Raw genomic sequence first — 16,293 nt, 5'->3', positions numbered from 1 at the left:
AACTCAAACCTAAAAAAAAAAAAAAAAGGCATATAGAGTGCAGATTTCTCAAGTAAAAACACTTACAGAAGAAACACTAAATTTTGAGAGCTCCTTTTCTAGGCTCGAGTGATTTTGAGGAGGTGTCACAGTGCTAGGAGAGGGGGGATAGGATAGTGATCACTGCTGAAGGCCTTGGAATTGATCTTGTTGTCGCACAGTACAGTAACAGAGAGTGATACAACAAAAAATAATCAAGACTCCAGCCAACATTCCTGGGATGGAATATTCATCATGTAGGTCCAAATAGGTATAAGCATATGTCTGTAGAGTAAAGCCAGCATTCTTATTGTTGCCTTTCAGGTTGCCAAGGTCAAGCTCTTCATGGGTCAAGTTGAGGTCCCCACAAAAGACTTATGCGCAGCCAAGTCCTTTAGGAATTTGCTAAAGGTTTCATCCCAGTGTTCGCAATACTCCACTTGCATCGTACCCCGGTCTGCATTAGGTACATAGGCTATTACCAGCACAAACTTGTCATCTTCAGCTACGATCACCTGGCTTGCCTGACCATGCTCTCCTTCACCAATGCTGTAGGAGACTTTGAGTGGGCACTAGAGAGAGAGTAAGCCCAAGACACTGTACACTTCCTTGTCTGAAGAAGCTGGCCAGTACTGATGGGATAGTCCAGGTAGGTCTTGAAGTTCAGCTGGTCATTTTTTCTTCGAACACTTGGTTTCTTGGAGGCACAGAATACCTGGAACTTCTTTCTTTACTCAACCTAAGCCTTTCTTCTTAATCCAGGCTCGAAACCCATCCACATTCCACAAACAGATCTGAGAATAGCAGATTGCCACTAGGAGATGTTTTCTGATTTGAGGGGCCCTTGTACAGAACTGGCCCCTCTCCAGTTGCCTCTTGCTCATTTCTTCTTTTTTTTTAAATTTTGTTTTCTTGTTTGTTTGTTTTGCTCTGGCTTGTACTTGGGTTCTTCCCCATCTTTGGCCACAGCTTCCTTTCCCTCATGCTTTGGTATCCCTGCAATGAATGCCTTTCAGCACCTGTTGCACGTTGCCCACTGAAGCAAGATTTATACTGTGCTTCTCCAGGCACAAGGAATGGAGTGCACTCACAAGGGATTCTGTAATCAGAGAGTAATTCTTATTATGGGATGACTTACATGCTTGCTATGGTCCTTGTTTGACAGTGTCTTTCTCTTTGCACTGTGGCACACCGCTGGGTCTGGACTTATTGTCTTACAGAATGTTTATAATTGCTTTTATTTTTTTCATTGCCCCCAGTATATTGAGTCCCTGCAGCCTGTTATAGCTTTTGGTATTATCCTCATTTCCTAGAAAAATGCTTTATATAAATGCTTTATATACCTAGGACATCATTTATCTTTTGAAATCCAGACATTAGCAACCAATGTCTTCAAGCTTCTCTCCATTTTTTTTGTGTCCACTATATGCAATTTACATTACAGCATTGACTTTTAAAAATTAAATTATCCAGTCGCACAAGTTGGTATATGAAATGATGTCACTGAATCCATGATCATGGTAAAATCAAAAGATAAAAACAAAACCAAGAACAAAAGAATGTGACACTCTTTACAAACTGAAAGAAAAAGTAAATCATGTCCAGGTGATTTTTTTTTTAAGTTGGCCATGGCCTATACTTAATTCAATATTCCTGCTCACAGACACAAATTATGACTGTAAACGAATGAACTAATTTCATCCTCTCCAATCTTTTCTTTTTTATTTAGACTCTTAGACTAGTATAACTAACCTTCTAAAAAATCAAACCCACTGTCATCAAGTCGATGTCACGTCATATAAGTCATATATAGGATTTCTGATATTATAAATCTTTAGAAGCAGACAGTCATATATTTCTCCTACAGAACAGCCAGTGAGTTTGTCCAACATTTATCCCAGGGCACCACCAGGTCTCCTTATACATAGGCCTAAGATGTTTGTTTAACTACCTCGCTTCTGTGAGTTTGTCGTACTCTGTGTTGCTGTGATGCTATACCACTTGTATTTCAAATGCCAGATGGGTCACCATCACCAAAAGTGAGCAGGTTTCAGCAGAGCTTCCAGGCTACAAACAGACAATGAAGAGGGACTCAGCTCCCCACTTCGGAGGAAGAAGTTGCTGAAAACATTATGCGTAGCTCTGAAGCATTTTCAAATACAAAAAGCCTAAACAGAGGAAGGAGAAAATTGTCCAAGATATTGTCAGATGATGGGCCCCTCAGGTCTGAGGGAACTCAAAATATGCTTGAAAAAGAGATGATTTCTTGGTGGGAATTCAGCCATGATGACATGAGTCAGGTAAAGCATGTCAGAATGGAACCTTTGGGATATGCATTTGCTCATAGGGTACAACTCAGAGTAAAGAGAATTAACTGTAAAAATCTAATGTTTAGAATTTGGAATTGGAAGTGGTCAAACAATGAAAAGGAAAGTGTGATCATCATATAATCTGTGATCAGTTTGAGAGAATTATGAGCGAAGAGGTGGAGTCTAGCCTGTCAATCAATATATAGCCAATGAGGCCTCTGTGTGGGCATGGCCTTCTCCTGCGGTTTCTGGGAATTGCAGTATTTCCTCCTTGGCGGCGGGAGACAGTCTCTCTCTCTGCTCACACCTTGGGAGACATTGCAGCTGAAAAGACACATGGAACTATTTTACTGCCCTGAGCTGAAGAAGCCACTTGTAGACCCCTGCCAGCACTGAGATGCTTACAACACCACTGGATCCACAAGACTTTCCACCCACTGGTCTGTGATCTTTCTGCATTTCGCTTCATTGCATGTATTTCCTGAGTCTGAAGAGGACTTTATAGATTAGTATCAGACATATGGGCTAATACGGACTTATGGACTTGATCTGGACTGGGCTTAGATGTTTTCTCAATATTCAATTGCTCTTCAATATAAAGCTCTTTCTTACACACATATGTGTGTCTATGAATTTGTTTCTCTAGTCTACCCTGACTAACAAATTGTTACTGGGAGTGCTTCTAGGGAAGCATGACCATAAATATGGACTTCTCAAATTGGCTCTCCAGCCTGATTAGGCTTAATAGCACAATTAATGCTATCTCTACCCTTAAAGACATGGATGAGTTTGCCATTTTTACTAGAGTCGGTGGTGTTAATCGATGGCGTGAAGTAGCAAAGCTAATACCCACAGTATCACCACCAATAGATGAAGTGCTGGTAAGAGGAGAGGCTCTGGGTGATCGTGTGTTTGATATTTTCCAGCATTTTTGTCAGGATGAGAAGTATAGGGAAGCTGGTTGTCTGGTCCTCCTTACAATAGGAAATGTGATCAAGGAAAGTGATCACCTCAGAAACTCAGAAGCATGTTTCAAGTGCTGAATAACAGACCTAAAAGCTTCTGCATGTGCTACAAAGGAGAGTCTTCTCTCCTCTAGTAGTAGAGCTGACATTGATGAAAATAATATCCAGAGTCTCATCCTACGAGTAGCTGAATTACAGCATCAGCTGAACTACAGGTCTAGAACAGTGTCTGATAGTAAAGTAAGGGCATTAATCAGAAAGAATTGGGACATTCAATGGTAAGATAGTTAACGTTTATTGTGCCAACATGGCCAATGAACACATGTGGAATTAATTGAAGGGAGGAGAGATGAATGACTCGGCAAGCCTTGCCTTTCTTGTCTCTTGCTCTTTGATCATTGGACCAGTGTGCGGCTGCCTTGCTTGTTCTGTGCCTCAAGTTGCAAGCTACACTACCTGTGGGGCACCTAACCCGTGGACTGTGTTGTTGTAATTTGAGGTTCCTTCAAGACCTGCTTCACCACACTACTGGAATATACATCTCTTGAGCTGGGGACTGTTGGACCCTGTCATCTGACGACTGTTGGTGACCTACCTGCCTTGTTGTTTGCTGCTTGTGGCTTGATAGTCTGAATTGCTCTACAGAGGACTACCCGGCAGCCCTCAAGACTCGAAGGACTGCCAGTGTTTCACAGCTGTCTCACGGGAGTGAGTTGCACTGAGCCATTTGTACTATTTTATAGATTAATTACCTGTTTATTTCTTATGTTATCTATATCTATAATATATCTATAAGATGATAAAGATCTAGATGATATAGATATATTTATTAGTGTTCTGGTTTTGTTTCTCTAGAAAACCTTGTCTAACATAGATGGTAACATATGGGCTAATGATCCAGAAAAGTTGGATATTGAGCCCCTAGATTTAATTGAGCCACCCCACCCAATAGATCCACCCCTCCCCCTGAGGGGATTAATTCACTATCAGTAAAACAACCCACACCTGAGCAGATTAACCAAACTGTTCAAGCTGAAATGTCAAGTGGGGTTGCTTCTGTAGCATTTCCTGGGGGAGATGCCTTACAAGATATTGCTGCGAGTTCCCAGGAATCACCACCACTACCAATTATTTCCTCTAGACTCGTAAATAGAATCAAATCTCAGAAAGTCCCTAAATGTGAGATTCAGATGTTAACTCAGGAAGAAGTTCGCTATACTCATAAAGATCTGCTCGAGTTTTCTAATACATACAAGCAGAAACCTGGGGAATATCCCTGGGAATGGTTACTAAGGGTGTGGGATACTGGTGCAAGAAATATAACATTAGACCAGTCTGAGTTTCTTGATATGGGGCCCCTAAACACAGATTCATCCATCAATGTCTCAGCCAGAGAGGTTAAGAGATGATCTAATTTCTTATTTGGTTGGTTCACTGAAGCATGGGCTGTCCGATAGCCTAGATTAGACCAACTTGAGGTACCTGACTTACCTGGGTACACTGTAGAAGAAGGCTTCCAAAAGCTTAGGGAACATGGTATGTTGGAATGGATCTATAAGAATAATCCCATAGAACCCAAAAGGGAGTGTCCTGAGGACATACCTTTCACCACAACCATAAGGAACAAGTTTAGGAAGTGGGCCCCAGCATCTCGGAAGACTCCTGAGATTGCTATTTTATGTATACCAGGATGGGGCTGATTGAGCCCCATGGTGGTATAGGGCAGGTGTCAGCACTGAATCAACAGAGACAGGGTGGACATGGTTATCGTAATGGACAGCAAGTTTTCCATAGTAATTAAAGCAACCTGTCTTGTGTGGATTTATGGCATTGGCTACTTAGTCACGGTGTTGCTAGGAGTTAAACACATGGGAAATCTACTAAATATTTATGTTATCTATACAGGAGGAAGAATACTAGATCAGCTGAACAGCAATATAGACAGTTACGAGCACTCATTCAATTCCCAGACCTGTGCCAGTTTACAGACCTGAAAATCCTTGAAGAAGGGGAAGGCCAGGTCCCTTTGAAGAAAGACCCTGCTATATCACCATAGGTTTATACTGCTAGTCTTTCTTCTAGCCTTCCCCTAAAGGACCTGCAGCCTTTCACAAGAGTGACTGTTCATTGGAGGAAAGTAAATAATCACATTTTTTCAGGGATTACTGGGCACTGGCTCTGAACTCAGGAGATCCCATATGCCATCTCTTAGTACTACCATGCCATATGATTAAAATAATGGTAAATTACAGCTATCCAATCCTCACAGGACATCTAATGACACAGACCCTTCAGGAATAAAGGTCTGGGTCACCCCACCAGGCAAAGAACCATGACCAGCTGAGGTACTGGCTGAGGGCAAGGGTAATACAAAATGGGTAGTAGAAGAAGGTAGTTCTACCTATCAGTTATGACCACATGATCAGTTTCAAAAGTGAGGTTTGTGAGTGTCAGTTTATCTTCTTTATATGTGCTTATTGAATATCTTTCCTTTGTTCATGTATGATATACCAGATAAAATTAGATTCAGTGTTTTCATTTATATGTATGATGTTAGATGAAATATGATTTCATTAATGTCTGAAAATTATATATGGCTAAAGAATTGGGTACAATGCCAAGTCGGCAAAGGGTGCACTATGATAAGTAGGTTTATTTTGACAATTTGGCCAATAAAAACATGTGGGATTAATAAGGTCACAGTTTGTTTGGAAGGCAAAGAGATAAATGACTCAGCAAGCCCTGCCCCTCTCTCTCTTGCTATCTTGTGTTCAGACCAGTGTGCAACTGCCTTAGCTAGTTCTCTGCCTCAACTTGTGAGCTACAGTACCTGTGGGACACCCAACACTTGTATCATGTCACTAGAGCTTGAGGTTCCTTTGAGACCTGCATCACCACGTTGCTGGAGTATACATCACTTGAGTTTTGGGCTGTTGGATCCGGTCATCTGACTGACTGTTTATTATCCACCCTGCTTTTTGCTGCCTGTGGCCAGACTGACTGCATTGCTCTCCGGAAGACTTAGTTGTTTGCTTCTTTGATCTTGGACCCAACAGCCCTCATGAGTTGAAGGACTTCCAGTATATTAACTGTTCCACAGAAGTAAGTTGAACAGAGCTCTCTGTACTGTTGTGTGGACTAATCAGCTGTTATAGTCATTCGTGGTTATATGTCTATCCTTTTACATTTATGTATAATATTATAAGTGTCCTGGTTTTGTTTCTCTAGAGAACCCTTTCTAACACAGAAAGCATGAAGATCAATATCCTAGGCCTTAGTGAGCTGAAATGGATAACTATTGGCTATTTTGAATCAGAAAAGCATATGGTTTACTATACCAGAAGTAACACAATCAAGAGGAAATGCTGTGCATCAATTGCCAGAAAGGATATTGCTAAATCCATCATGAAATACAATTCTATCTGTGATCTCATTACATCCATCCATCTTCAATAAAATCCAATCAATACAACTATAATTCAACTTTATGCACCAATCACAAAAGCTGCTGATGAAGAAATTGAAGAATTCTATCAATAACTTCAGTCAGAAATTGAACAACCATGAAATCAAGATGCATTGATAGTTATTGGTGATTGAAATTGAAAAGTTGGAAGCAAAGAGGAAGGAACAGTAATTGGAAAATAGGGATGTGATGAGAGAAATGAAGCTGGAGATCGCATGATAGAATTCTGCAAGACCAATGACTTGTTCATAGCAAATACCTTTTTTTAAAAAACACAAAAAGTTGCTATACATATGAATTTCCCCCGGTGGAATACATGGAAATAAAATAGACTATGTATGTGGGAAGATGGAGAAGCTCAATATCAGCAGCTAAAACCCGGCCAAAGACTGACTGTGGAACAGACCATTAATTACTCATATGTAAGTTCAAGACAAAGCTGAAGAAAATGTAAGTATATCCACAAGAGCCAAAATATGACTTTGAGTCTATCCCTCCTGAATTTTGCGAATATCTCAATAACATGTCTGATGCATTGAACACTAATAACAGACTTGATGAGCTGTCAAAGGACATTAATTCATGAAGAAAATAAGAGTCATTACAAATAGAGGAAAGAAAGAAAAGATCTAAGTAGATGCCAGAAGAGACTCTTAAATTGGTTCTTAAGTGCAGAGTGCCTAAAGCAAATGGGAGAAAAGATGAAATAAAGTTGCTGAATAGTAGATTTTAAAGGACAGCTTGAAGAGACAAAGCCAAATATTATAATGGAGTGTGCAAGGACATAGAGTCAGAAAACCAAAAGTGAAGAACATGTTCACCATATCAAACTGAAAGACCTCAAGAAAAAAATTCAAACCTCAAATTACAATTTTGATTCTGTTAGCAACATATTTCATGATGCAAGAAGCATCAGGAGAAAATGAAAAAGATGGAAAAAATGCAACACGGAGTCACTGCACTAAAAAGAACTAGTCGAAATTACAACATTTCAGGAGGTAGCATATGAACAAGAATATATTATGTTGAAAGAAGTATTTCAAACGTCACTGAGTGCATTAGCCTAAACAAAGGCTCCAGGAATTGATGGAATATCAATTGAAATATTTCAATAAGCTGAAGATGCACTGGAAGTGCTCACTAATTTATGCCAGGAAATTTGGAAGATAGTTACTTGGTCAACTGACTGGAAGAGATCTATATTTGTGCCCGTTCCAAAGAAAGGTGACCCAATAGAATGCTCAAACTATAGAATGATATGCCTGATATTTCACATAAATGAAATTTTGCTTAAGATCATCCAACAATGATTGCAGCAGAACATTGACAGGGAACAGTCAAAAGTTCAGGCTGGATTAAGAAGAGGCCATGGAACATAAGATAGCATTAATAATGTCAGATGGATCTTGGCTGAAAGCTGAGAACATCAGAAAGATGTTTACTTGTACTCATTGACTATGCAAAGGCATTTGACTGTGGACCATAATAAACTGTGAATAACCTTGAGAAGAATGGAAATTCCAGAACACTTCATTGTGCTCATTCAGAGCTTGTATAGGGATCATGAGGCATTTGTGTGAGCAGAACAAGGGTATACTGCATGTTTTAAATCAGAAAGTTGTGTGTCAGGGTTGTATTCTTTCACTGTGCTTTTCAGTCTGTATGTTGAGCAAATCATCAGAGAAGCTGTCTTATCTGAAGAAATGTGTGACATCAGGAGAGGAGGAGGGCTTATTAAAAACTCGCAGTCTGCACATGATGCAACCTTACTTGCTGAAAGTAGGGAGAACTTGAAACACTTGCTGATGAATATCAGTGTGGATTACAACCCAGTGTAGAGAAGACCAAAATCCTCACAACTGAACCAACAGGTTATATCATGATAAAAGGAGAAAAGCTTGACATTTTCAAGTATTTTGCCTTACTTGGATCCACAATGAATGCTCATGGAAGCAGCTGTCAAAAGATTAAAAGATGTATAACATTAGGTAAATCTGCTGCACAAGACCCCTTTAGAGTATTGAAGCACAAGTATATTACTTTAAGGATTAAGCCATTGTATTCTCCATTGCATCATAAGCATGGGAAAGTTATACATTGAATAAGGAAGACTGTAAAATAATTGATGTATTTAAATTGTGGTGCCGGAGAACCTTGAAAGTACCATGTACAAAAGGACAAACTGATCTGTATTGGATGAAGTGCAGCCAGAGTCCTCTTTAGAGGTAAGGATGGTAAGACTTTATCTTACATACTTTGGATATCTTGTAAGGAGAGGCCAGTCCCTGGAGAAAGACATCATGTTTGGGAAAGTAGAAGGCCCTCAAAGTGATGGATCACACAGTGGCTGCATCAATTGGCTCAGGCATAAGAACAATTGTGGGGATGGTGCAGGACCATTCATTGTTTTGTTCTGTTGTGCATATGGTCCTAATCATTAGGACCTAATGGGTCAGAGCTGGCTTGATGGCACCTACAATAACAGCAACAGCAAGATGTTTAAGAAACAACTTGCTCTCCAAAGTGAAACTCTACAAAATAATATTTATTGCTAAGAACCATTGTAAGGTTTCCCTATTTTTTAATGGAACAGAAATGGGAAGTGCAACGAGGCAAAATCATTGAGATAGTTTTAAAACATAGTGACTTTATGTACAAGAAAACAAATACTGCTCCATCATGCTCCATTCTCACATTTATAGCAATATTCTAGTTCATTATTGCAGTCACTGTGGTGAGTCATCTCGTTGAGGGGATTCCTCTTTTTAAATGACACTTTACAAGAATGATATTTATCTTCAGGGACTGGTCCCACCTAATAACATGTCCAAAGTACAGGAGAACAAGTCTCACCATCCTTGTTTTAAGGAGAATTCTTTATGTAAATCTTATAAGGCAGATGTGTTCATTCTACTGGAAATCCATGATATAGTTAATAATATTTACTAAAGCCATAATTCAAATGCATTGATTCTCATTGGGTCTCCCTTATTTATTATTATCAACTGCATAGAAGATATGGTTGGGATCTATGACAAATACACCTGATAATGTTTGTAGCCACTGGACTTGTTAAATGTGTTATGACTTGTTGAACAGTTCTGTACTAAGACCATGGTAACCAAGGTAATTTATAATCTTGAGGAGAAGACTTGAATCTACACATTCATGAAAGTTTCAGGGCTTATGATAGTGCAATGAACAAAGAGTAACAGAGAGACACTGTATGTGGTCAAATGGTGTAGACTTCTGGTTGCATAGTTATGGTAAACTGAATACCCATCCATCACCCCATTTCCATAGTTACTAATGGATATAATAACCACTAAAAAGCTCTCAGAAAGACCCAAAAGGACAGGGGAGAACTGCCTCTGCCATTTTCTGGGACTGGAACTCTTTACTTGAGTAAAAAAATCCTCGCATTTCTCCCAAAATAAAAACCTCCTCTTTGTCCTGTGAAGAAGCTGGTGGTTTCAAACTATTGACTTTGCAGTAGCTCAATGCTTAACCCACGATGCCACAAGGGCTGGATAATAGGCACTAGTGAACACAAAGTAAAGTATGCTCCTTGGAGTGTGGGAGGGATGATTACACTCAGAAGAAACTTAGAAAACTGTCATAATACCTCAGTGGAGTTAGGAGAAAAAGTTGTTCTCTGAAACCAGAAATTCAGGAATAGCTTATTGTATTAGGTCAGGTTGTTAGAGAAACAAATTCAGAGGCACTCATATATATATATATATGAAAGAGCCTTATATGAAGAAGTTATCATGCATCAATAAAACATCCCAGTCCAACCCAAGTCCATAAGTCTGACACTAATCCATAAGTCTGATACTAGTCCATAAGTTCCTCTTTAGACTCGTGCAGCCACATGCAATGATGCAGAATGCAGGTAGATCACAGGAAAGTGGGTACAGAGTTGTGTGGATCCAGTGGTGGTGGCTGCATCACAGGGCTCACGGAGGTCTCAGGGTGACTCCTCAACAAGATGGTGAAGGCAGAGAGAGAGAGGGAGGGACCAGCTTCCAGAGAGCCATTTATCTTGATCACACCTCCAAAGAAAGTCATCAAGCTGTAACCTGATTGACAGGCTAAACTCCACCCATATCTTCTTACAGGTGCGATGTTGGCACAAAAAAAACTATCACACTGATGAAGAAATTGTCACCCACTACCCAGGGGCAATGAGTAAGCTCTATTTTCTGCTGTCCCTTCCACATGTATTACACTTTTTGCTTTTTATTATTCTCTTGCCCTTTAGTACACCTTTTCATGACTTGTTTTCTTTATATAGTTGCATAGAGATAGTTTGGCTTTCTTCTTCCATAACACAAAACATGAATGCACTGTAACTCATACTCTAGGATAAGAACCTAACCTCATGATCCCGTGGCTGATGATTATGCTTTTTGTTCTACTCATCCTTGTTTTTTTTAAATCTGTGAGTAATAGATACCTATTAATTAAGTCATTATAACAGTGTCTGTTTTGTGTTCTTTTCAAAAGGGCCTTCAATAAGAACTTATTGTGTTAGTCTGGGTAGACTAGAGAAGTAAATTCATAGACTCATGTGTGTATAAGAAAGAGCTTTATATACAAGAGCAATTGAACTTTGAGAAAAACATCCCAGCTCAGTCCAGATCAAGTCCATACATCCGAGATTAACCCATGTGTCTGATACCAATCTACAAGGTGCTCTTCAGACTCATGAAACATATACAATGATGCTGAATGCAGGAAGATCACAGGCCAGTGAGTAGAAAGTCTTGTGGATCCAGTGGCATTTTAAGCATGTCAGTGCTGGCAGGAGTTTCCATGTGGTTCCTTCAGCTCAAACTCTGACTGCCTCAGGGTAGTTTCATGCAGCTTCTCCTCAGGGATGTCTCACAGGGAGGGAGTCAAGAGAGAGACAGTCTCCCACCTCCAAAGAGGAAATACAGGAGTTCCCAGAATCCTCAGGAGAAGGCCATGCCTACACCTCCTTGGCTCTATCCTAATTGAGAGTCTAGACTCCACCTCTACACTTTTAATCCTCAAATTGACACCAGAATATGTAACTACACACTTATAAATATGGTACATGGAATTTATTGTACTCATTTATTTTTTTGTAGTTATTGTGTGAGTATGAGAGTCTTCATGGCTTATGTTCTCATCTTGCTTTCTATTTCCAGTAAGAATTTGGCTGTAATCACTAGGTTGTCTTCTGTTGTTGAATCTATTTGTAATAAGTGTTCGTATAAGATAGAAGTTTAACGTAAATGGAAGTAATTCTGGTAAGGTTTTGTAAAAATGAAATCTCAGCTGAACCTTGGAATATCAACTTACATTTAAGCAGGGAAGGGAGACAAGGAGAACAGTGTCAGTGTTGAAAAAGTCCTAGAAACAGTAATTAGTATAGAATTCAAGAGAAGATTCCTCTGACTGGGTAGCAAAGTTTGTTTTATATGAGAGTGGAATATAAAGTTATATTGAAATGATGGAATAAGGCTGCGGGTCTTAGAAGATGAACAAGCACTTTTTGAATCTTATTGTTAGTGTAATAGACAGTAATTAAAGCATCTTAAACAGAAGAGTGACATAAGGATAGCAGGAAAAATTGACATGCTATATGGCTGGAATAGAGTTCAGAAGAGCTGTATTTTATACCAGATCCAACGCTGTAGTGTATGCTATTTTGCAACTCCTTAAACATTGCTGATCTATCTTAAACTTTGTCATATACATTAAGTAAATTTAATGTTATGACATTGAATATTTTGGAAATATGATGAATGAAATTATTTGTGTGTTGCCTGTGTCTTTTTCCACATTATTATTCTTATAACATTCTTGATATATTAGAATCCAGATTTTATTTAATGATTCTTTTTAATATAAGTAGTGTGGGTCATACCTTTAGATTTTAATAGAATCTGATGGACCACCTTTTTAATCCCTACATGACAATGCTCATTATGGAAAATAGGATAATATATTTTATGGCATGGATGATCCCTAGAAATATTTTACTTATTGTGACCATCTGAAATACATGGAATTAAAGATGTGGCAGAAAAATAACTGACTAAAAACATTATTAAAAACGGGAGTTCTGAACTCATTGAAACTCTATTATATGCACAAAAAGCTCATGAAATAATAGAAAATGATGTATGGTTGCGTAGGCAAACAGTGTTATGTAAGGCAGATGTTGGCCTTCTTACCGCCCACTGTAAATGAAAGCCAGGTTAGATGCCTGTGCACAAATGAGTGCTTATGAAATTAACCTGTTAAGACAGAAATTAATCAAGAAATAATCATGAGGTAGCTTCTACAGATTTTCAATAATTTATTATTTTCTATTGGACTGATATTAAATGAGCATGAATGAAATAAACAGTTGTAGTAGAATTACCAAAAACTGAAACCAAACACATTGCTGTGAAGTTGATTCTGCCTCACAGACATCCTATAGGATAGAGTTCAAGCAATCCATAGGATTTCCAAGGCTGTACATTTTTATGGAAACAGACAGTCATATCTTTCTTCCATAAATCATTTGGTAGATTAGCAAATGATAACTTAACCATTGCACTATATACTATAGCTCAAAAGCTGCCTAATCATAAAGTGTGAAAAGAGAAAATGTCTACTGCTAACTTTGCCAAAACTGCATTCTGAGGGCAAAGCCAGGGACTATGGTAAGCAGTGAAGGATAGACCTGCTGATTCCTGGAAAGTTGGCTTTGAATTCCATTCATTATCTACTTCCTTTAGCTTCCTAAATTGCGAATAAAGAATTTGGTTCCAGAAAGAAAAAAGACTAAGTCACAATCTATTTCACTTTAAGGCTGAATTCCAAATGGCTTAAACACATGGCAGTAGAAGTGGTGACAAGGACTCTCATTTGGGAAATTGGGTACCACTCCCTCACAGAAAAGTTTAGAACTCTGCATGTGGGAGCAATCAAAGACAGACAAAACAGCCACAGTCCTCAAAGCAAAGCAGCAATAAGAATTGGGACAAACTAGAAACCTTTGCCAAGAGCTTGCTTTTTTTTTAAAGCAATGTTGGATTTTTTCCTCTAAAAATATAAGCAGAGATTGAGAAAATAGGTGGATGAGTTCTAATTTTTATGTAAAAAAATCATGATGGAGTACCTGGAAGTAATTACAAGTTCCTTATTGTTCCAGGGGAATAGATGGAGAAAATTGTTTCAACAGCTTCACATTGTGCTAAGAATCTTGTAAACATATGCTATTTTATGTACAGATAATTAATGTATTGACTTGTTTAACATTTGTTTAATTGTTCTGCATACCAGTTAACAATTAACAGAATATTAAGTGCCTATTCTGAACATAACACTCACTATGCCAAAAAATGATGTGTGATGCAATCTTTGCATTTAAAAACTGATCAGGTTGTTAAAGATACAATGCAAAGGTTATGCACTGTTAATACTAAGTGCAAGAAAAAAGTGCACGATGGTATGTTGGTTATATATGAGCAGAAAGAATGAGTTAGTTTAAGGAAATACTATTTAAAAAAGCAGGGAAAGGAATTGAGTGAGGGGTTTAGAAAACAAAGGAAACCATTAATTAATTAATTCAGCAAATACAGATATCCAACTCCTGAAAAATTCAAGTGGGAGACATGAGAGATTCATAAAGAGCTAAATTTTGTGATGAAAATGTTTAGGAAGAATAGACTAGATTAGTGATTTAAATGTGGCAAGGAAGGGAATTGAAGGGTTGGCGACAGAGTTTAGGAGATAACCTAGTGGCACAATTTTGATAATAATGAATAAAACGTAGGCCATAAGCTTTGAATAAGAATTAGAATTAACCTGAGATATTGGAAAGGAAAGACAACATCTTATTCTTATAAAAGGACACTGTATTGGGAGTTAAGAAACCTATATTTAAATCTAGCTTTATGAAAATTTATGTAAACCTGGAAAGGTAGCTTGATTTAACTAGGGATTGGTTTCATTATCTGAAAAATAATAATGACTGATATAAGGGTCTCTAAAATGTCCTGTTTACAGCTCTACATGTTCATGATACTAAGAGTATGTGGGACTCTAGTTCCAATTGAATAAGGGATCTGAAGGGGGTGGAGAAATATTTAACTTGAAAATAACCATGAAATACTGACTATGAGTAACATTCAATAGCAAACTGAGGTGCTAATAACTGCAATAAGAAATAAGAGGCTGTTTCTTTCAGGAAAGTAGTAAGTGAATTTTGAACATGTCAAGCAAAGTGACATAGAGAATACAGATTATTTTACTCAGAAACTGAGTAAACAGAGGTTTGAAATCCATAAGCAGCACTTTGCAAGAAAATATGAGATTTAAAAGTTGAACATACAAGGTGATATCATAAAAAAGAATCTTACCAACAGTGGAAAATACTACAATTATTTTTATCTTTAAAATTTTTAATTAAAATATCTTACGATGTATTATAAAATTATAGAGATAACTTTAAAATAACAATTATTTACTCAGAACAAATATTTAAAATATTAAGAAATAAAGTTTATTTCTTTGTTAAAAAGTTTTCAAGAGTACTTAGGCCACTGTTTATTTTTTGCCTCATCCTAAAAGTTAACATTGGAAAATTGGAAGTTGTCAAAAATGAAATGAAGAGCATAAAGATTAATATCCTAGGTGGTAGTGAACTGAAATGGACTGATATTGGTCATTTTGAATCAGAAATTATATGGTTTACTTTGCCAGGAAAGATAGAATCAAGACGAATGGTGTCATTTTCATCAAAAAGAACATTTCAAGGTCTACCTTGAAATACAATGCTGTCTGTGATAGGATAACATCTATCTGAATACAAGGAAATGCAATCAATACAACTTATTCACATTTATGCAACAACCACAAAAGCTACTGGTGAAGCAATTGAAGAATTTGAACTTTTCAGTATGAAATTTATCAAACAAAAAATCTCAAGAACAGATTTAATGCATTGAAAATTAATTATAGAAAACCAGATGAGCTATAAGATGACATAAAAAACCATCATATATAAACAGAGCAAAAGATAATTTTAAAGACAGAAAAGAAAGAAAAGATCAAAGTAGATAACAGAATGACCCTTAAAACTTGCTCTTAATCAGAGAATTCCAGAAAATTTAAGCCTCAAGTTGTGATCTTGAAAGATTCTATGGGCAAAATATTGAATGATCCAGGAAGCATCAACAAAAGATGGAAAGAATACATAGAGTCACTACGAAAAGGAACTAGATAATATTCAGCAATATCTAGAGGTAGAATAATATCAAGAGTCAATGTTACTGAAGAAAAAGTTCAACTTAAACTAAAAGCAGGACCCAAAAACATGACTTCTTGAATTGATGGAATACCAATGGAAACGTTTCAAAATAAGGGTCTTCCAGGACAAGGAAAAACTCAAGGAATATGCCATAAGACACCCAACTCTGCAGAAGATCCTTGCCAATTCACCATGGTCAGAAGACCAACATCCACCAAGCACAAGCAGGAGGCCACCGTATAGCCCAAATCCATCCAA

The 16,293-nt window shown here is 37.8% G+C and overlaps 1 pseudogene; it reads right to left on the bottom strand.

The window, feature by feature from the left end:
- Positions 1–125: 125 nt before the first annotated feature.
- LOC101663663 lies at positions 126–5,003 on the bottom strand (annotated as a pseudogene).
- Positions 5,004–16,293: the final 11,290 nt, after the last annotated feature.

The sequence above is a fragment of the Echinops telfairi genome, unplaced genomic scaffold (genome assembly GCF_000313985.2).
Source record: "Echinops telfairi isolate 266 unplaced genomic scaffold, ASM31398v2 ScPeMD7_7419;HRSCAF=8457, whole genome shotgun sequence".
NCBI classification, from domain to species: domain Eukaryota; kingdom Metazoa; phylum Chordata; class Mammalia; order Afrosoricida; family Tenrecidae; genus Echinops; species Echinops telfairi.
The sequence above is the reverse complement of the archived record's forward strand: the minus strand, read 5'-3'. Positions and strand labels throughout refer to the sequence as shown.